The following is a 22,672-nucleotide window of genomic DNA, read 5'->3' as shown; positions in this document are numbered from 1 at the left end:
TGGAAACCCAGAAAACTGAAAGAACAGATAATTGCATTTTGATGTGATCAGCATTTTTCTTTTGTTATCATCACCACAGGTGACACATTGGCATGGAAGGAGAGAGGTCCTTCTCTCCCTTTCTCATCTCATCCCAATGTCCTCTCTCTCCAGCTTCTGTCCTTTGACTCCTTCAGAATATGTCTGAAGATATAAAAGCTATAAAAGATATAAAAGGCAAATCTTTTTGACAAGGGCATGTAGTGGTAGGACTGTTTTAAGATAAGAGAGGGCAGATTTAGATTAGATGTTTCCTATGAGGCACTGGCACAGGTTGCCCTGAGAAGCTGTGGATGCCCAATCCCTGGAAGTGTTCAAGGCCAGGCTGGATGGGGCTCTGAGCAACCTGGTCTGGTGGAAGGTGTCCCTGCCCATGGCAGAGAGGGCTGGGACTAGATGATCTTTAAGATGCCTTCCAAACCAAATCCATTCTGTGATTCTATGATTCTACAATTTAATTTATCAACCCAGCACAAAACAAGCTTCATCTTTTGCTTGGGGTTTTGGTTTTTTTTCTGATGACTTAGTGACTTACATGGAGTCAATGTGGTGTAAGCATTTGCCAAAAAGAAGAGAGAAAGAAGGGGGTAATAACAGCTTTGTTGAGGTGATGAGGGTTTAGGTTAGTCCCATGACCCAGGATTTTTTTCTAGGTTGCCAAGTATTTACAGTAGTTTGATTGTACTGATATGCAGTCTAATTTTATTCATGTTAAAACACAGAGTGCACTTCTTCTTTACAGTCTTCTATTTTCAGGACAGTCTTTTGAGCCATCCTTCTCAGTGAGTCTTGAAGCAGTTGTCCTCTAAGAATTTGCTGGATTCTTTTTGAACCCAGCACTCACTTGTGATTGCCACAACAAAAACTTTCAAAGTTTAAAGTCATGCCATGAGTGAATAATCCTTCCTGTTTTTTCTGCTTTAACCTCTCAATTTGGTAATTTCATTAGATGACTCCTACTTTGTGGGTTAAACAGCAGGATAAATTCCTTCTACTCTTTGGTTTCGTTTTTTCTATTCCAAGCTGAAAATCCCCACCCTGCTTTATATATTCTTCAAGTGTTTCCACATTCCTGATAATCTTTTCAGCCTTTTCCTTTTCGTCTATCTCTGTTAACTCTGCTCTGTATTTTAGACATGGGTTGACCCAAAATGTACACAGCATTAAGACAGAAGTGCATGTTACCTTTTAAAACATCATCCCGTATTATATTTAGCCTGGAGAAAAGGAAGCTTGAGGGGCCCTTATCACTTTCTTCAGCCCCCTGAAAGGTGGCTGTAGCCTGGTGGAGGTCAGTCTCTTCTCCCAGGTTACAAGACAGGAGCAAATGACCTCAAGTGGAACCAGGGGAAGTTTAGATTGGATATTAGGAAAAATTTCTTCACTGAACGAGGGATCAGGCATTGGAACAGGCTGCTGAGGGAGTGGTGGAATCACCACACCTGAAAGTGTTCAGTAAGTATGGGGATGTGATTCTTAGGGACATGGTTTAGTGGTGGCTTGGCAGTGCTGGGTTAATGGCTAGGCTCAATGATCTTACAGTTCTTTTCCAATATAAATTACTATGTGATTTTTCTCTTTCATTGTCTATTTTCCCCCTAATGTATCTCAGATTTTTTTCCTGTGCATTTAACTGACATGAGCAGAGGGCCCGTAGTTGTAGAGGGCATCCCATGGAGATTCCTCAGCCAACATTCTGTGTGGCACCAGTTAATTTACAGCCCACATTGTGTATGCATTGTTAGAATTGTTTTTCCCTTTATGCATTACTTTGCTTTTATTGATACTGAATTTCATCTGATGTTTTTATCACCCAGCTTGTTACCCAGTACTGTGAAAGTAGGCTGTAGTGTAATGATTGGAGGCTTCATGAGAGAATCAGAAAGCCCAGCAATGAAACCGGCTCTCATTTTGACTTTTATTCTTGTCCTGGGGATAATCTGAACAAAAATATAACCAACAAAACACCCTTTATATAAAGTAAGAACAACCAGCCTGCCTGTCTTACGACATCTAACTGTGAAGTTGTCTGTTGCTCAAATGTTTTCACTTCTCATCGTCAGCATCTAACAGAGTCTTTTTTCTCATACTTCTTTCTAGCCAGTGTTTGTTCTTCCCCAAAGCAGCAAATTATGCCCTTGCTTCCTCCATGCTGGAGCACCAGAATCCTGATACCAAGGGACAACTTAATGATCATCTTCTGCCAGCCTGACATGTTTCCCCTATACCTGCACCTTCTTTCTGTCCTAAAATCCCTCTTGTGTTCACAGTTCCCTGAAAAGACACCTGGGATTTGGAAACTTTTCCTACTTTCTTGGTTTTGCTTTTATCTCACAAGAAAGTGTGAGCACACAAAGCCACCTGCCCATCACTTAGAGCCCTGTTTGCTGGCAAGCACTTGGGTCTACCTGAACAGGGCTTTCATTAGAGCTTAGCTTTTATGGCTTATTATTGCTGGTGCTGTTCACAATATTATTTGGGATTGGAGGGATGCACAAATTACTCGTATAGAAGCTATGAACCACTTCTTGCAACCCTGCTTACCCCCCATATGCTTTAAAATGTCATCTGTTTGTGGCTTTCTGTGCTGAACACTGCTGATCACAGGCTCTGGAGAGCAAAGTTATTGTACACCTGCATCACTTTGTTTTGTATTCCTTTATACCTTCTGCATAATTAATGTTTTGTTGAATTTTATGTATTTATTTATTTTGGCTGATGTCTTCTCTAGAGATTATCAGACACAGCAAGAATCTAGTTGAGAAGATGGTAACAGAGAAGAAGGGGATATCAGAAGCTGATACTAGGGAAGAAAAGTGGATCTTTTAGGGGGTGAGAAAATGGGGGAACACCCGGAAGAGAGGGACCTCTACCAACTCTTTCATCATTAGAGCTGGATTCCTGCAGCTGGTGCTTTATTGTGCCCTGTGTGCTAAATCTCTTTGATTTTTTTTTTCTTTTGTTTTTTTTTTTTTCTTCCCACCCTCCATTTCAGAGGCTGGAAGACTAAAAAGTCTGTAACATCTCTGCTGTGCATGAAATACATAAATGAATAAAATCAGGATACCCAGCCTCAGCAAAGCTGCCCAATCTAATGTGTGGGGGCATATATTCTCCATATGTTGATACTCCTGTTTGTTTCTCCCTCCTTCCTCTGCTCAAATGAAAACACCTGGAGTTAATGTTACACAGACTATATGGGAGCTCACCTTGCCATCATGTTTCCTTATTAAGGAATTTCATTAAGGCTTTTTTTTTTAAATGTGCACTGCTTTTGCAGACAGAGTTTTTGAAAGTGGACACTCCCAGCTGCAAAGATTTTTTTAAGATAACAAAAGCCAATCACATTCCATCTTGTTTCAATCCCCAAAGCACCACAACGCTTTAACTTAAACCAGGGCTAGATCCAAGAATCATTACTGTTAATTCAAAGGCTCCTGTTGGTTTTAATGGTCTTGGGATCAGGCTTTTTCACTCCTGCTGTGGAACAGTGCTGTCTCCCCCAGTGCACAAGCACAAAATGGCCATGAAAATTGAAGGCTGGTTTGGAAATGGATGTCATTTCCACTGCCGGACTAATTGAGCGTTTGAGGCTGGGAGTGGCATAGGTTCGAGGTTTTCTTGATGTTTCCAAGTAAGTCAAAGTTCCTATAATGAAAACATGTAGAATGGTGTGTTGTAACTATTTTTATACCTACATCAGACTTGATGTTAGTGGCTTTGAATTATTTAATGTTTTTCTTCCTCAGCTGTCATCTCCAGTGAGCTCCCATTGCAGGGCTGCAGGAGTTGTTGTGTAAGGAACAATGCAGGAGCCTGGCATTGGCTTCTGGGGTGGGGGGGGAGGGCGGGAGATATTGCCTGGTTTTATTTTGTTTCATGTCTTTAATCCTATTTTTTTCCTTTTTCTTTCTGGTGAGAGGGACATCAGGCCAGGGTATTAAATCATACTGACCGGCATGGGCTGAAAATGAAGTACATGCCAATAAAGACAAAAATGGGGAGTTTGCTGCTTAAACCACCAAGCACTAATGTCTGTCACATAGGAAGAGCCAACTATTTAACATTCAGTCTATTCAAAAAACATTATTATGTCCCAATGGTAATTTAAAACCACATCTGTTAGAACCATATGTGGGGAAAGTTTACCTTTTTTTTTTTTTTTAAGTCCCAGGTTATCCTGTTTATAGGGTTATCTTCAGTGTGGGCCTCTTTCAAAATTTCAGACTGATTGCCATGAAATGCCTGGAACAAAAGAACTAAATGAATTCAACTCTTATCTTTTTTCCTTTGTAATTAATGTGTGGGCTTTAGTGGATATCTGAAAGTAGACATCCAGCTTTAAAAGGAAACCTATATATTGGGATCATGCCTCATGGTTCTGCGGTCTATAACCTGATATTTGTTTGTTCATCTGAGTTACTGGATATTTCACAGGTTTTTTTTCCTCGCCATTATTCAAGCTTTTATTAACAATGCATATGACCTTTGAAAATAGCTCTTTTGGGCAGTCAGGCTCTCTAATTTTTACTTTGTGGAATTGCCACTGGATTATTCTGCCCTTAAAAACAGAAGCTATAGATTTGTTTTCAAAGCATCCCATCATTATTATCTAACCAGCACTAACTGGCATAAACCCAAGATCCTTAAACCTAAGGGGTGCTAACAGCGTATCTGACATGGTGAGTGGAAGTTGGCTCCATACAACACTCAGGTCAAAATATCTGCTATAGGTTCTTCCTTGTGTGGTGGATAAAGGGCTCTGTGTCACCTCTACATCGAGTGCAACATGCTTTGCCATGTCTTTGTGTACCTGTTCATCCCAGCTAAATGCAAGCACCTGAGTGAATTGCTTTGACAGATGGTAATTGGGGGCAAACAGACTTCAAGCACGGAAGTTAAAGGAGCTCTTTATTCCTTCACCCTGTTAACTCTCCCCTCTGCTTTGTGAGAGTCTTCAATAAAACCTGGAACCTGGAAAAACTAAATTCCCAAGTGGTTGGCAAGCACTCTCTGTGCTTGGTGAGACCCCGCATTGTGTTGTGGTAGGGAACATTTCCATTATGCTGCTCCACTTCTCTGAATTCCAGTTTTGGATGGTGAAAGCAGGAAGAGCTGTGCTTTGTTTATGGTGGTCAGGCTGGAACACCAAATACTGGTGTTCAAGCTGTGATCCCCTGTGGGTAGCTAAAATTGTGCGTGTTACTTGGTGAATTTAGAACACTCCAGGCCTCAAGCTACCATTCCAAATATCCCCTTGTAATAAACAACAAATAACTGCTCTTCTGAGACTTTTATGTAAGTGTCAAAAGCTTTGCCTTTTGTAGAATCCCACAGAAATCTGCCCTTCCCTGAAGTAATGGATTTTCCCATTAAGTGCATCCACATCTGTTAGCAGCATCAAACTTTCTACTGTTCGTCCTTCACAAATAGGCTGAGTACATCAATGAGAAATAGTCAAAAAGTAAATAGATAAGCATGTAAGTACTAATAGAGCCACAGTTCATGAGTTACATCTTTCCAGCATGGCATTTCTGGCATTCACAGCATGGCATATTGTGCATCCCCTTCCAGCTGCCTTTTAAGCTCTGAATTTCTTAGCTAAACAGGATGTTAGTGATCCCAATGTACAGAGCACCTGACAACCCAAGAGTTAAATATGCAGCTATAAATAGCATGCTTACTTTGATGGGATGCATTGTATTGTAATTTTAGCACTAATTAAAGTTTGGTTGTAGGCATGAAATATTTCAGTCTTTCAGAAACTTGTAAATATCTGAAATTAAGCTGGCTTTTGTTGTCTGAATGTTTTGGCAGAGTTGTGCAGTTGCATATGAAGTTTTACGAGTAGCAGTATAATAAAGATGGGTTTGCATGTCAATGAACAGCATTTTTTGATTCATTTTGGGTTAATCAAGTGCTGGAGTTAAATTGGAATGCGTTAATTTGTTCTTGGTTTAAAATGAGACTCTGCTGTGTCCCATAGCGAGTTTGATGCTCAGAAGGTTTTGTGGGGTTGATTGCTTCCAGATAAGTGGGAAAGTAGCTATGCTGCAAAAGCCCACTTTAATTTGAATGATGTGCATGGAAAATGGGGGGGAGGGGGGAGGGGAAATGAAGAAAGCTACAAGGGAAACAACATATTTTTGTTTTTGGCACAGTTTGCTTCATATTCCTACTCCCTGTCCTTGTGTGATCCCTGAGCACTTGATGGATGAGAAAGATAATTGTTGATCATTTCATGAAGCTCTGCCAGTAACACATACCAAATATAATTAAACCTTCAATTTCATGCTTTTAAATACATTTTCTCACCCAATATAGCAATTAACCACTTTCTGTCAGAGCAGGAGGAGGCAAGGTGTTTTGGGTCCTATTTTCTAGCTCTACTTAGTGTAAAATGTGGGGGTTTCATTTTCAAAATAATTCCTCTTTTCTGTTAGATCATTTCACCTTTAAGATTCCATGGGAGTCATTCTGGAACATCAGGAAAATTGCCATAAATGATGCTTTTGCTTGTTAAGATGCTTTGCATGGTCAAGCTGGACCAGTTCCAGTAATTCCTTGTCTCACTAGGTAAAACACTGCAAGACTCTTGCAGCAGGAACAACAAACAGGGAGGTTTAATGTCATTCATCTCTGATTTTAACCCTCTGTCTATGGTGTAGGCTTCAGGCTAAATCCTTGGAGAAAGCATTTTTAAAAATTCTGTTGTCAAGCTGATCCATTTTATTCAACGTTATTGTTCTTTTTGTCTATAATGTAGACAAAATATTTGATTGTGATCAACTTTGATGCAGCCATGATCCTACTCAAAGGAGGCTAGGAGTTGTCCTTTTCTCTAAGTGAGAATACCAAGAAAGTATCATTTTGGAATGACAGCTGTCAAACAGATGAGTCAGTTTTAAGGGAAAACAAGGGAAATGACAGATTGATATTGAATGCTAACACCTGGTGGACTCTTCAAGCACAGCCTGTCCTTGGCAGTGGGTCTCTCTGTCCAGAGCCCAGTTCCACTGGGACATGCAGCACAATGCATTTTGCTCTCTCCTTGAGCATGAGAGCATGCTCCATTAGCTGACACTTGTTTTTACAGCATATGTGCCAGACAGCTTGGGCAGGAGCTGAACAACCTCCAGTCTTGCAGATCATGTCCCACAGGGCAAGCTAGATGATTCCCTTTTCTGTTAGTGTTTCTTGGTTCTTATAGAGATGTTAATTAAAGGGCATACTCCCCAGGCCACCTTTTCCAGTTCCTGGGTGAACTTTAAATTTGGAACATAAATATAAAAACAAATTCAGATGTCTCGGTCTAGTAACACTGACTAGTTATTGAGACAACACCTTGACCACAGTAAGTAGCTGGAAGGAGGGGACATGGGGACTTCTGCTCTGTTTGCAACTCTCTGTTGTGACCCAGGAGAACTCACTTGTATTTTTCTCTCAATTAACCTGTGCACAGAAAAAGTTTTCTAATAACTTCCTAGTTATTTCCTCTTTGCCACATCATTTTGGAGTCCTGGAAGCTTTGTCTCATTCTCCCTCCCCTTAATATATCACTGCAGTGTCCTGGCAGCATTCATTTTAGGCTACAGAAATTCAGCCCACCATTCTTTGCACTAAATTATTGAATGGGAATCAGATTTACAGTCAAACTGTGAAGTAGAAAGTTAGTTGACCTGCCTTATGGGACATTTGGTTTTATTAAGTTCCTACATGTGTTTACTTTGATCCCTTCAATGTTATCCTAGAAGACTATTCCAGGCCAGATTGTAAAAATGTCAGTTTCTTCAAACACGTGAACAAAATCCTCTCTAAATTTATCAGATCTTTTGAACAGGTCCAGTGTTCTCTATAAGGCTGAATTGTTACTGCTACTTTGAAAAGATTACCCTTTAAAGTGTCAGGAACTCACAGGATCCAGCGCTGTCTATAACAGGCTGTGTTCAGAACAGGTGCGCTCCCAAACCAACATTGTCCCAAATCAACCTAGAAATGAGGTGAATTCTGAATTATACCAAAAGAGCTGAATCCTGTGTCACTCTTGCAATAAATATATATTTCCTTTCTGCAGATCCCATATTCATCAGAGATTGATAATTTCAGAGCACACAGTCACAGAGTGTCTTGTCCTTACCCATCTGGAGTCCTGCATTCATGTCTGGGGCCCTCAGCACAGGAAAGATATGAACTTGTTGGAGCAGGTCCAGAGGAGAGCCACAGAAATACTCAGAGGGCTGGAGCACCTCTTCTCTGAAGGCAGGCTGAGAGAAATGGTGTTGCTCAGCCTGGAGAAGACAAGACTTAAGGGAGACCTTATTGCAACTTTTCAATATGTAAAAGGAGCTTGTAAGAAAAATGAGGACAGACTTTTTAATTGGGCCTCTAGCAATAGGACAGAGGTAATGGTTATAAACTAAAAAATAATAGATTTAGATAAGATGCAAGGAAGATTTTTTTTTTTTTACAATGAAGTTGGTGAAACGCTGATACAGGTTGTCCAGAGAAGTTGTAGATGACCCATCCCTGAAAACGTTCAAGGTCAGGGTGGCTGAAGCTCTGAACATCCTATTGTACTGAAGATGTCCCTTCTCATTGCAGGTGAGTTGGTCTAAATGAGAGTTAAAGGTCCCCTTAAATCCAAACCATTCTATGATTCTATGACTCTGTCTTCTAGGAAAATGGGGTGGGGGGTGGGGTGTAGAACAATAAGGGAGGAAGGGGGCAGAAAAGCAGACCTGGCTACAAAATCACTCCAAGTTACTGCCCTTGGTGGTCAAATTTTCTACTTTCTCATCCCAAGCATAGTCTTAGAGGAGGAATAAGGTTTCAAAACTATCTCAGGTGCAACATTAGTGGAGTGTTGGGTGACAACCTCCTTAAATCTGTTTAGAGTCCCCTCATAGAGGAAGTTGATAAGTGGCAACAGTATAGTTAACTTTCCTGCTTGTTTTATCAGCAATGACTCTGTGTTTTCTACCTTGAAAACTGGGGTGGAGACAGAAAATGGCAAGGGAAGCATACTAGTTGGCATGCAAATAGAGAAAAAATCTGCATTCCTGGATGAAAGCAAATTCCTTTGTTGCCTTAATTTTTCCTCATTACTTTTACAAAAGAACCATGTAAAGAACAAAATCAAAACATACAGTTATCTCAACTGTTTGGTCAAGTACCACTTATGTCCAAGCTGTTTGCTGACTCTCTGAAAGAAGGTGTTGGGAGAAGTATGTGACTGGGAGGTGCAGAAAGCCTCCTTGAGTCTTAAAGATTTCTCTAACTTGTGACTGGTAGGAGCAACAGATATACTAAAGCCATGCAAATCAAAAAACAGAAAAGGGCCATACAGGATGAGTCAGATTAATACAAAAGAAAATAACAGATCTTCCAACTAAGACAGAAACACCAGGAGAGGAGGATCCAAAATAAGCTGCTGAAGCCTAAATCTTTTCAAACCTTCATAACAATTATGTTAGTTTAGACAGAATTTTGGGGGGGCATCCAGCAGAGAAAAAAGGAGTAGGAAAATTTTTTTTTAGGAAGATTAAACCAAGAAATCTCCATCTTCTCTTACAGGCTGCAGTGGGAGGTATGATGAAGACATATAACAAAATTCTGGGGCAAAGATGCCAACCTTTTTCCAGTACCTGTCCAGTTACAGTGCCTATTAGTGAGTCTATCCAAAGCTTTTCTCTTTGATTAAGGGACAGTGCAGGAGCTTTGGACAGTGACCCACCTTGTGGTCTCCAAAGAGCTGCTTACTAGTAGAAATTAAAGTAGCCACCATGGCCTAACTGGTATCAAATCTGCTTTCTCCTCTCCTATTAATTTACATGAACATGGTGAGGAAAGGTTTCTTGCCAAAACCCATTGTGCTAAGAGTCAGAAAATCCTTTGGGTTAGGTCCCTTTCTTCTTCAGATCTCCTTGGCAGGAATCTGCATTGGCCAAGGCCCAGGGAATTCTAGCTAATAAATTATTATGTTGGAGGGACTGCTCACCCTGTAGCCATGCTAATTAGATTCTTACCAGCAAATCAGGTCAGTTTATATTCTTGACTTTAATATAGGACAGGCATATGGGACCACGTGTTGTAGGGGGTTTTTTATTTGCAGAATTAAACAGAGTCATAGTCCGTAAGAAAACCCATCTCAAATTCTAGGTTTTTCTAAATCTCTTTGAGGTAAAACTGGTATGCCAGTAAATCCCTGTCATTTCTTGTTATTGTCTCTGTATCTTGATGGCCCGAATTAGAAATTTTCTATGACTGATAAGACAGCTAACACCTAGGTAAGAAGGTATGAGAATGACACAGATGTCCTTGGTATATATTCTTCACCCCCTAACTACTCTTTTAAAAAGTTCCATATGATTATTAATAACTCTAAGGCATATTGCTTCCAACTTGAGAAACAGTGACTGAAAGAGATAAAGACAGAGGCATTGTGAAATTACATATTGCAGGAGGATGTTGAGTATAGTTCAAAAAAGAAAAAAGTCCGCAGAAAGTGCTTTATGGTAAAGGGTTTCATTTCTGGAATCATGAGGGGATCTTATATTGCCAAGGACTTCTGATGACAGAAGAGCTGCTTTAGTAATCAAACTATGTAAGAAAAAAGCCAGGAGGTTAAAGGCCCCTCTGTGAGATGAGTAAGTGTATAATGGTTTAAGTATTCCTGTTACTTGTCTGTAGTTATCTGCAGGTGTCAGCTGACTCTTAATAACCCCAATACATTAATTCAAAATGGTTTTTATGCTTCATAAAATATATTGGACACAGCAACACAGATTAACTAATCCCTGTCTGTGTAAGAAGAGCTATGTCTGTCTGAAGTTTTACTCATAAAGAAAATTGTTCAGTTACAGTGTGTGAGTTTCTCTCCATAAGTTATTGATATTTTTACTTTCTTACATGTCATTCCAATTAATTTTTTTCAAGATTATAGACTCTATTTCCTAGATTTATGTTGCTGCCCATGTTTATCAGTGACTTGGGATAAAAAAAAAATATGGCCACTGCCCACAGTTTGCAGGCGATCTAAAAAGTTGGGGTGATGCCTTGAGGCACCAGGGGGAGTTGGTAATGGAAGAGTAGGAGATACTGACAGACATCTACGTGTCTTGGTGAGCTGTGTACAGACAAGTGATCTCATCTCTAATGTAATGACACATCAACTCTCCAAAGAGAAGTAAAAGCAAGGTAAGCTTTTCACTGGGGATCGTCTCTCCAGGCACTCCAAAACTGCCAAACACTTCTCTGGCATTATGAATAAATAGCTGAAGGAGGAGCTTTCAGTTTAATGTGAAACTTTACTCAAGCACAAAAGTATCATGTAGGCACAGTGAAACCATCTCACTATGTGGCATGGGTTAACTTCTGCTGAAATACTTCCTTGGTTGGGTACCAGCGGAAAAGACAAGGATGTTGATAAACTTGAGAAGAGGTATGAGAACAATTAAAGGCTTGGTAAGAGATCACACAGTGAACAACAGGGAAAACACTATTTGTTTAGCTCCTCTAAGTGCAAGTTAAGGAGTGATGGGATCATTTTGGCTGCTTGCAGAGGCAACAGAAATTCACTGGCAGGGGCCTCTGCTGGACAGATGTATCAAAGAGGTATCAGTAAAAAAAGTCAGGAAGCTGACCGGACAAAAAGACCTGAAGCATATTATTTACTATGAAGGGAACAACATGAGGAGGAATGTAATCATTCTTTAGATGAGGAAAATATTTTGGGGTTTTGTACTTTTTACTAAATACTTTTGGTCAAGCTTACCTAGCCCCTACACTATGTGCTGCATGAAGAATCTTCCTATCTCTTACCTGTATATAACTTCTGAATATGCAATATATATTTATTTTGATATTCAGGACTTCATTCTTTCAATCTCCCACGTGGATAGTAGTGATCTTTGCCCTGTGCATGTTTAGAAATAGTGACAACTACATTTCCTGAGCAGAGCTTTGATTTCCAAAACTACTCAGTTTTTGGTTTTGTTTTTGGTTGGTTTTGGTTTGGGTTTTTGTTGTTGTTCTTGTTGTTCTTGTTGTTGGTTTGGCTATTTTGTTTTTGGGGTTTATTTTTGCTTGTCAAAAACTTGCTCAGAGGTACTCACTTGTCCCAAATCTGAATAAAAGAAAACTGAACATGTAAGAAAGCAGGTTTTCTTTTAATCATCTGGATTGATTGCCATTCTTCACATTTTGCACTAATCTGCATATGTACAAAAAGAATGCAAATCACTTATTATTTTAATTTGATAGCAGTTTACATCCCTGTATACCCCATATGTGACAAGAGATAAAGAATGTGAAGCAGCAAAAATTCAAGTGTCTACTACTGGGTCTAGATTGAACTAGAATTTATGAATAGATACAGAAGTGAAATAAATCTTCTAAAAATGGTCGACTCTGGAAAGAGAAAATGGTTCTTTTCTGATTTTGAGTGGTTTGAAGTGGAGAAAGCATGGATATGAATATATAGCGTTTATTTAATCTGAACTTTGTTATCTGTTGCTCGTACAGAGAGATTTCAGTGCAAGCAGATGGGTCCCATTATGCACCACATTTGTTTTTTTTGCAGTCTCAAGTTCCCTTTTAGTTTTCTGGTTTGGCCGAGCCTGCAACACTACTTTCCCATCCCACAGAGTTCTGTTTTCTTTTGAGAAAGAGCACAACAAGAAATCCATTAATCTTTTTAGCAAGCAAAGAAAAAAAGTAAGGAGAAAGGAAAACCCTGTTCTCTCCTTTCTTTGGTGTTACTGAAATGGAAGCTGGAACTCTGATCTGCTCCTAGCATGGTTCTATATTGCCTATGCATGCACCTCTTAGAGTAACTCTATGCCTGCATGGAAGTTGAGATAAGCACTGGGAATGGCTGTGAACAAGCATGTGAACTGGTCTGGCAGCAGAGGAGGCTGCTGGGTTCTTAAAACTACTGTGCCTTGCTTGGAGTTGCTCACTTATACATTCTCTCAAACTGCAACCAAAATAAGACAACATAAAACCAAAATAATTTGATCCACCACCAAGTTTCTTACTTGGATACTTTCAAACACCTGTAGTAAACCTGATTAATGTGGCCTCTGGATGGAGAAAGAAATGGAATGGTTTGGTTTGGAAGGGACTTTAAAAGACCAGCTAGCTCCATTCTGCCTGCCATGGGCAGGAACACCTTCCACTTATCCCAGGTTGCTCAGAGCTCCATCCAGCCTGGCCTTGAGCACTTCCAGGGATGCTCAGCTTCTCTTGGCAACCTGTGCCAGTGCCTCACCACCCTGACAGTGAAGAATTGCTTCCTAAAAGCCTAAACCTACTTACTTTAAGCCTGAAGCCATTCCCACTTGTCCTATCATTCCCTGTCCTTGTCAAAAATCCCTTTCCAGCTCTCTTGTAGCCCCTTTGGGTACTGAAAAGTGCTCTAAGGTCTTCCTGGAGCCTTTTCTTCTCCAGGCTGTGCAATCCCAACTCTCTCAGCCTGTCTTCATAGCAGAGGTGTTCCAGATCTCTGAGCATCTTTTTCCCTTCCTTGTTCTTAACTGGCATTGCGTTTTCCAGCCATTTACACCAGTGCAAGATAAATCCTACAAGAGAATACTTGGGATAAGTCACTTCATAAAGTTGTGGACTACATGGAGTCAGACCCTTTTTTGTACATAAAATTTACTAAAGAGGAAGCCAAATGAGAAGATAGTTTGTGGCTTGTGGTATCCATTTGTCCCTTGGTGATTTTGGCCCATGGCTTTTCATAGTTTAAGGTCAAACAAGAAAAAGAGCAAATCCCAAAAGACTGGACTATAAAGAAAGAAATATTTCTGTCCCGGTGTTCTCATTTCAGTCATCCCAATCAGAGCAGAGAGCAGTGATATCTGCTGTCAGCAGAGGGGAGGAAGTTGGACAAGGATTTCTGCTTTTTGGGAATGGGTAGGCTTTTTGGGAATGGGGATGGGAGAGGAAAATTCAGCATTATGGGACCACATTATTTGGCTTCCAGAAAACTTGTTGGACTCAACAAAATTTAGCAGACCGTAGGTTCATGAACATGACTACAGGTAATGGTAACTTGTAAATGCAACAGTGTTCAAGGCCTTATTATTATTTTTGTAATTAGTGATTCGTTTGGTAAACGACAGCTTTTATTGCAGCTTAAAACCCCTGACAACTGATTATTGAACCAAAAAGGTTGACATCATAAAATACCTACTCCTTGCACGAAGTCTTGCTTATCACAATTCCAGCTTTGTTGACATGGGGCCAACTTTATGTACTTTTTCACATTCTTTTAGTTTTTCTTCACTGCATTCCTGTTTCAACAGATAATTCCCAGAGCACTTAAGGAAGTGGAGAAATAATGGAGTATTTTACAAAAATTTTCTCCTTTACCAAGGGACTTTCCCAAATTGGGACCTGAAATGCCTAATATATTGCTTTTACAAACACCCTGTTTTTTATAACAGAGGTTCACTGGCAATTTAAAAAGGGATGGCTAATCTGAAAAGCAGTTGTTTCTCTGTGGCACCTTTAGCCATATTTGTCATTGCTTCTATCTTACATAATTTTCTGTTGTCCCAAGAATTGATTGTTCCACACGAAATTTAGTCTATCCTCCATGTGTAAATTTCCCCATGAGTAAAACTAATAGTGAAGGTTGCTACACAACATATTACCCAAGGATGAGGTAGTTATTCTGACTGTCCATTTTTATTTAATGCTATATATCTATTTATCTTTACCCCTGGGATGTGTTTTCATTCCCATTAGTGTAATTATAGGCTGGTATGATTCCTCTGGCATCACTGGAATTATATGTTTACCATCAGTGGTTTTATTGAATGGTGAATCCCTATAACATGGAAATTTGGATTTGATCCGTAGACTCATCCATGTTAAACAATGCAATATAGTCTCTCCCAGAGTTATTTATGAGTCTGCTACAGCAAATGAGAAACAGGCTTCACATTATAGATGCTCTTTTCATTTCTCCACAATGATTGAAAAGAGTTTCATCCAGCACATGTTATCAAGTCACTGGCCATCACTGTTCACTGAAGTCTCTGTCCCTTGTTTATAGGCAAATTTGTGAGAAGCAGAATTTCTTTGCAGAGTGGTCCTGCCTCCTAGAGATAGAAGACCATTTAGTGCACCTGGTATTTATGTTTGGTTAAAGGGAGTCCTTTGATTAGCTCAAAAATTGTACTATAATGACTACAAGGGTTAAGGTAAGAAATGTTTTGCTATATGTAGGACCTACTTAAACAGGAGAAGTAATTTTATCTATCAAACTGTTCTGTGTTAACTCCAGATAGCAGCTAAAACCCTCCCCCAGCTATTCACTCACTCCCTCGCACTGGGATAGAGAAGAGAATCTGAGGGGCAAAAGTAAGAAAACTTGCAGGGTTGAGATGAAGACAGTTTAATAGGTAAAAAAAAAGTTGTGTACACCAGCAAAGCAAATCTAGGAATTCATTCACCACTTCCCATGGACTGGCAGGTGTCCAGCCATGTGCAGGAGAACAGGGCTCCATCATGTTTAGTGGTAACTTGGAAAGACAAACATCATCACTCTAAACACCCCTCCTTTCTTCTGCTCCCAGCTTTATTTCTAAGCAAAGCATCATAAGGTCTGGGATACCCCTTGAGTCAGCTGGGGGCAGATGTCCTGACCATGTCCCCTCCCAACTCCTTGTGCATCCCCAGCCTCCTTATTGCTGGGCTGGGGTGAGGAGCAGAAGAATCCTTGACCCGGTGTAAGCCCTGATCAGCAATTACTAAGCACTATTTATCAACAGTGTAGCAACACTGCTTTAATCAAAAATTTGAAACAAACTGCTATGAAGAAAATTGACTGTTTCCCAGATAAAATTAGTATGCAAAGTCCAAGATGAAACAAGCAGAGAAGGAAATGGATGCTGGTGGAGGCTGCCTAAAAAGCTGGATGTTAAGTGATTTGGACCATGATATCTTCCATGCTTCTGAAAACATCATTGACTTCTGATTTAAATCCAGCTAATAAATTCTGTTGCTATCTCAAACAGTGTTTTTGTTGGGAAGTCTGGTACTTATTTGGCAGTTCAAGGCATAGAGCAGCATAGTCCTGGAGTCCATGATATTGTGAAGTTACAAAGCAGTTTTTACCTTGGAAATGGGAGGTGGATTCTGTCATTATTCTGTGTTTAGTCCAGGGCCAACACTGAAATTAACAGTGTTTCACCTAGTCTGTGCCCATCAGGGTATGTCCAAAAATGCTTGTCATATTCAGCTCATTTCCAAAATCTCTCATACAGAATGTTGGATCCTCAAAGAAAAGTGCTGGGCCTTGTACCCTTCCTTCTTAAGGATCACTGCACATCAGAGAGCTGCAAGCAGGAGCCATCGATGCAGCAGCTTGTGCAATATATGTGTGCTTGTGTCACATCAACAGAGGAAGGTCACATTTAATTTTCTCCCATAAGACCACCTTCTGAGCTGACGCATGGAGATAAAGATACAACTCATTATAGTAGCTGTGATTTTTCTACCCAAAGAGCTTGTGTGGGAAGGAGATCAGCCTCCAGTCCCTTGAGTACAAACCAATCTATACGGGCAGCCCCTCAGCTTGCTGAGCCAGCAGAGCAGCTCCCGTTTGCTGCCTAATTTCAGATAAGAGTTAGACATAAATAATAATAATACACAAAAGTCTGATTATCTCACAAAAAAAGCTTAAGTGCTTCATATAAACTTGGGGGGGGGGGGGGGGGGGGGCGGGGAAATAACTGTAAAAAGAGAAAAAACAAAACCAAAACCAGATAAAACTGGTATTTAATTCCCTGGTACTAAAGAATCCAGAATTTAGTTCTCTTTATGTCTAAATTAAATATGTCAAATGCAAACCAGGACATTTTAAAAATACGTGGGATGATATTGTCTTTTTAGTTATATTCTGTGTTTCTATCTGAAGGACAGATCATGAAGTGGCATATCCCTGATTATCTTCTGAAAGAAATTATATATTTTTATACCAGTTGAGGATCTCACCTCATAAGAAATTTCCTGATTTTCCCAAATCAAATGAGTGGTGCAGTTGTATCATAGTTTGTCATCGGGACTTCCCCAATGTCTGCTCATTAAGGGCACTTTCCCTTTGTCTGCAGGCTTGGCAATAAATAATTACCTATCAGATTCCCAGATGAATTCTGGAAGGATTTTGAAAGGGGAATATAGGTAGGAAGAAGAGAAGAGGGAATAATTAAAGGGGATTATTATGGAAAAGATAGCAGATAGAGAAAAATAGGCAAGGGAACCAAAGAAAAGAAGCTAGGAGAGATGCTTCCATAATCAGGAAACAAATTAGGAGAACTCCAGGATGGGAATAATATTTCCCTTATAAACAACAGAATATAGGGGAGAAGGGGTAAGAAGACAGAGAATGAAAGGGGAGGGAGAAGATACAGATTCCTGGAGGCAGTGAAGAAAACACCACACAGGGAAAGTGACTGAAAAACAGCTGAGGAGAAATATAAGGATCCAAAACCAGTGGGGATGGGCTGAAGATTGCCCTTTTAAGAAAGTTGGTGTATTCTTGCCTCTGTTCCCTTTCAAGCTGAACTGCTTTCACTTGTTTGCTTGTTTTATTTTTAAATAGTTTTTCAAGTTACAGTTTTATTTAAGTTATATGTATGCTGTGGTTGTGATAGCAATTACCTACTTTGAATTTGCACATTTAGTATGAATAGTTCTGTATCTATTTTCTTTTTCTATATGCACATATGAAAAATAGTGTTTAAAGTTATAAATTCAATATATTTACACTTAGGAAACTTCAGGAAATGAAAACAGAAAAATGCAGAATAATTCTGCTTCAATCTGTTCTCTATAGTCTGACACCCCATGGTCTGGGATTGACAATCATATTCATGTTATGTGTGATTAAAGAAGAAGCACTGAAGCCTGGAAAATAAAGAAAAGCAAAGGAAGAAAGATTTAATCTGTGTGTGAGTGTGCATGTGTGTGTCTGTGAAAGTCCATAGCAATAGTGAGAGAGGAATTTTTCAAACCAGGATGTGTCACAAAGTGTTTTCAGCTCTTGAAAACACAAGGACTGGGGAGCAGAACATTAGCTCAAGAGATAAGAAGACTGGAAAGTGAGAAGGATCAAATCAAAACCACCTCCAGTTTATCTCTAGAGATCATGGAGAGAAGAGATGCTTGTCTAAAAGACAGAAACAGTATTACTAAGCATGGAGAAAAAAATAAAACAGAAAATCATCTCTATGGTTTTTCATTTTCCAATATAGAGCAAATATATGTTGTCTTCCCATAGCAAAAGTGCAATTGGAAGGTATTATCTCCATTTTAATAGCTTACGGTAGCAATTCATTGATTCTGAACATATAACATTTAGAAAAAAAAACAAGTACAGTGAGTCCAAGAAGGGGGACAACACACTTTTTCATTGTAATTAATATCCTGCTGTTGTTTACATATGGTCCATGTTGAGTGAATGGACAAAGGTACTCAACCTTGTGCACAAAGGTACTCAACCTTGTGTACTCAGTATGCACACATAGCCTTAATTAGGTGGCTGGAAGGTCCAATTTGCCTGGCAGGTTTTTTTTCTTTTCCTAATTGAACTTTCCTATAAAGTCAAGGGATACTAGGATACTAGTAGTGTAAAGCATTTGTGCTTCATAAGTAAATTTTGCCTCTGGGTTTTAACCAGAAAGCAAAACGAGGAACCAAAGTATAAAGGATGGGTGTCTCCACTGGCTTACTTTTTAATGGTTATAATGTCTTATTTCTGTGAAACAAAGGAGAGTAATCCTTATTGGTACATGCTGCCCACAGCATATCTGAAGTTCCTGTCTGTTGCTCCTGATTAGCTCTCTTCACAGAAGGAATTCCATAAGGAATGATGCTAAAAGCTGTGGGGTAGGTACTGGGACGGGGGGCAATACTCAACAGTGTCACCAGCCTACTTGAACGAAAAATGTGTCATCTGCAAGCCTGCAAGGGACAGATGGGATTTAACCATGTCTGGTTTGTGTGCACCTCAGGTTTATCATAAATCCTAATGCTTCCCCTCATCACTGAGCTCTGCTAACCTCAGAGACACTTACCTGTGTTTAGACATCTCATTGTAGCTCTTTTTCTCATCTTTCTTTCCAAGCTCTGGATCCAAACACATGGGGCAGACACCCATAACTTATTTCTTTTATCTTCTCTCTCTCGTTGTATGTTAAAAAATGAGGGCTAAGGAAAGAACTTCAGAAAGAGGGAAAAAAGAATCTCTTCCTTCAGTTGAATCCACGGTGAAAATGAAATCACACATGCATGTGTGATTCATTCAGGCATATTTTTGCTCTGTCTGGGCCCTCCTGTTTTCTCATTTATAGGCAGAAAAATTATTCCTTACAGTTCTCAGTACTTTTCAAAGAGTAAGACTGTAAATATGGCTTTTCCTTGTTAGCTACTGTATATTCTATAATGCTTGTTGTTTGACTCATGTTGGTAAAATGTAAAAACAACTCAAAATGTCCTTTTTTTAGGAACAAGGATAGTTTTTCAAGCTTTGTACCATGCTCTTATCTTGTGTTTTTGCATGAAAGAGGACAGAATGCATAGAGTTTTACCCACCACTCTTTAAAAAAAAAATAACGTAAATAATTTGAAACAAAAGAATGATAATAAGATGGATACAAAATTTAAAAAATATATTAAAAATTAATAATAGAATAGAAAAGCAAAAGTTAACTCTTCCCCCTTTGACTTCAGACTTTGAGCAACCTACTAGTCTGTTTCTGTCTTCAGAGCATCTTCTCTGCAGCACAATGATGTAAAATAAATTACTTGCCCAAAGAATTTGAGGTCACCAGAGAAAAAGCACCATGTGAATATGTCATATCGTGAGACAGGAAAATAATCATGAATAGCTAAAATAACTAAAATAAATCAATGGGGAAAAATAATTCCTTGGGCAGCAAGACCAGCAAAAAAAAAGAAAAAATAGCTCCAATGACTTGGTACCTCTTTCATCTTGAATGATGGAAATTGATAAAGACTCAATGAAACATAAAACATTCACCCCATGGCTTCTTTTGTTTGGAGAACAATGACTTTTGCGTGCAAATAAAGGCAGAGGCCTGGAAATTTTGTACTGTGTTTTCATGGCCATGGAGTTCTGTCTCTCTAGTATACCTCCCTCTGCTTAATGAATTATTCTTTAAAAATATTGCAGAAGTTCCTTTTTAATTTTTGCTTTTAAGTAGTAACTAAAAATTGCTAATATTACTTCCCTTCTAATCACATATATTACAAGGCAAAGCCTGAAAGAATGCTGAAACATGATAAAAAATGTGCTAATTTGATAATGAACAGAAATGCACAGTATGTCTTCTGTGCATTTTTCTCATATAATTCCTCTTGATCCCTTGGAATATCAAGTGCCAAATGAAGCAGCTGAGTTAATTTTAATTCCCCTCTCTTCTTACCTTTTGACATTTTTCTTTTGGTCTTCTCAGAAATTTTAGCTGTGTCTGGTTTTGATTCTGTGACAGCAAATGTTTCCTAGTGTCAGGTGTGGATCAGAACAGCAGTAGCGGCTGCATGCACTGTCCAGCCCATCAGAAGAAATTTTGGGCCCTGGAGCTTTCGGTGGTGTTTGAACAAATCATGTAGACTATGTACCCCAGGAGGCAACATTTCTACTTTATTCAACTTCACAAGTATAAGATGAAGGCAGCTATCAAATGGGGTACTGAAATTCAGTGTCTCCAGCAAATCACCCCTGTACATCTTAGAAGCAGAGAATGCTCTGTCCTGCTTTTTCTGTCACTGGCTTCCGGCAATCTGTCAGCACTATCCACATTTGGGCAAAATTTGGAGTCTGTAGAATAGCTAAGACTCTATAGTAACCAGCTGCAATGAAGTGTAAGTGGAGGCAATCACAGGAAATTTTTTTTCTCCACTGCATTTAAGCCTATATGTTCCTTTCCAGGTTACTTGGATCCCTAGAAAAGACTAGCATAAGAAGAGCCTCAAAAAAAGTAAATGGCCTCAAGGCTCTATCCTGTGGAGAGGTCTTGAAATAAAAGGTATCAAAAATATAGTGGATATAAGCCTTAGTGTGGCAAGTTCTTCACAGGGTATCTTCTGTCTTAGTATGAGAGCTACTTGGTCACTGTACAAATATCACCTGATACCTCCCGTCTCTGACCACTTGTCCCTGAGTACACAGTGGCAATTACTTCTACTATCACTTGGGAGTATGACTTTAAATTCAGTGGAACAGCATGTCCCTCAGACCAGACTCTTCATCATGCCATCCTGCAAAGCCACGTAGATAAAGTCTTACAGACTGGTGGCAGGAATGTGAATGCCACACTGTATTTCCCTCTGGCCTAAGTGCTCATAATACAATATAGGGAGTTTGTCAGTGAATGTATGGGAATTTTTTTAGCATGTATAACAGGCACCTTTATTTTCTCTGAAAAAATACTTGATTTCATGTAAGACTACACAAAATTTAGAATTACTTGGAAAGGCAGTAAGTTCTTCATTTTTAGAATTACAGAAGTATGTAATTCCAAGAATATGCCTCAAAATCATCATCAGGGCATTGCAGGTCTTGGAAAGATCAAATCAGCTGCACAGAACTCAGGCATATGAACTTATGGATTTTTATTCAAGCCTGTCAATGAGTTCCTTTAAAGGTTCACTAGCTCTCTCTGTGAGGGCAATCTTTCTAATACACACACTGTAACTGACAAATGGCAAATAAAAGAAGTGCCAGGATGGAAAAGGATTCATGGTGAGGTCTAAGGAGTTGGCAGCAAAGAGTGGGAAGTACCATCTTTTGTTCCCAATTGCACTTCTTAGCTGTGTAGCAAAGCAGCTGTAATGAAAAGTCTTGCAAAACAGGCTTGGCATCAAATTTAATGATTGAGTTTCCGTTCCAAGGAATGAAACTTCAGGACATCCCTAAATCACTGAACACACATAACACTCAATGCAAAAGAAAACATAATATCAATGTTATTTTGTACAGCTGCTACCATTTGGTGATCTATGTGAGCTGTATTTTCTTCCTAAATGTCAAATATACTACAATTTGTTAAAATCTTGGCCTGTGCAGAATCAGACTGCAGCTCACTTTACCCTCAGGAATGCCTACAAATGTTTCCCAAGAAGCAGCAAAACTTGATGAGGAGACTAGTGCAAACACTGAAAAAGCAATCAGAATATGCCCCAGTACAAAGTGAACAACAATTTTTGACTGTTGTCAAAAATAAGTTTCTTTTACACCTCTAGTAACTGTGGCATCCTCTAAAGTAAGTACTGGCCAAACTTTGTTACAACCCATCCAAATATCTCAGCTTTATACTTTGGTTCATCTGTCATCTTCTCCTACTATCCAATTCATATAAAAAGAAGACTAATGATAGGCCTGACAACACAAGAGGCAACATGCATCAATGCAGTATATATATGCTCTTGATGTTATCAAGGATGACAAGAAAAAGGTTTCATCTGCATAAGCTATTCCCACTAAAAAAGATGTGTAAAGTATGTTAACTTGGGTCAAAACCAAATATAAACCAGAATTATTTGCGTAGGGTAGAAAGGAAAGCACTGACTGATATTCTGCAAAATCTATCCCTCC

The sequence above is a fragment of the Cinclus cinclus genome, chromosome 2 (genome assembly GCF_963662255.1).
Source record: "Cinclus cinclus chromosome 2, bCinCin1.1, whole genome shotgun sequence".
Taxonomy (NCBI): domain Eukaryota; kingdom Metazoa; phylum Chordata; class Aves; order Passeriformes; family Cinclidae; genus Cinclus; species Cinclus cinclus.
This window is presented reverse-complemented; position numbering follows the sequence as displayed.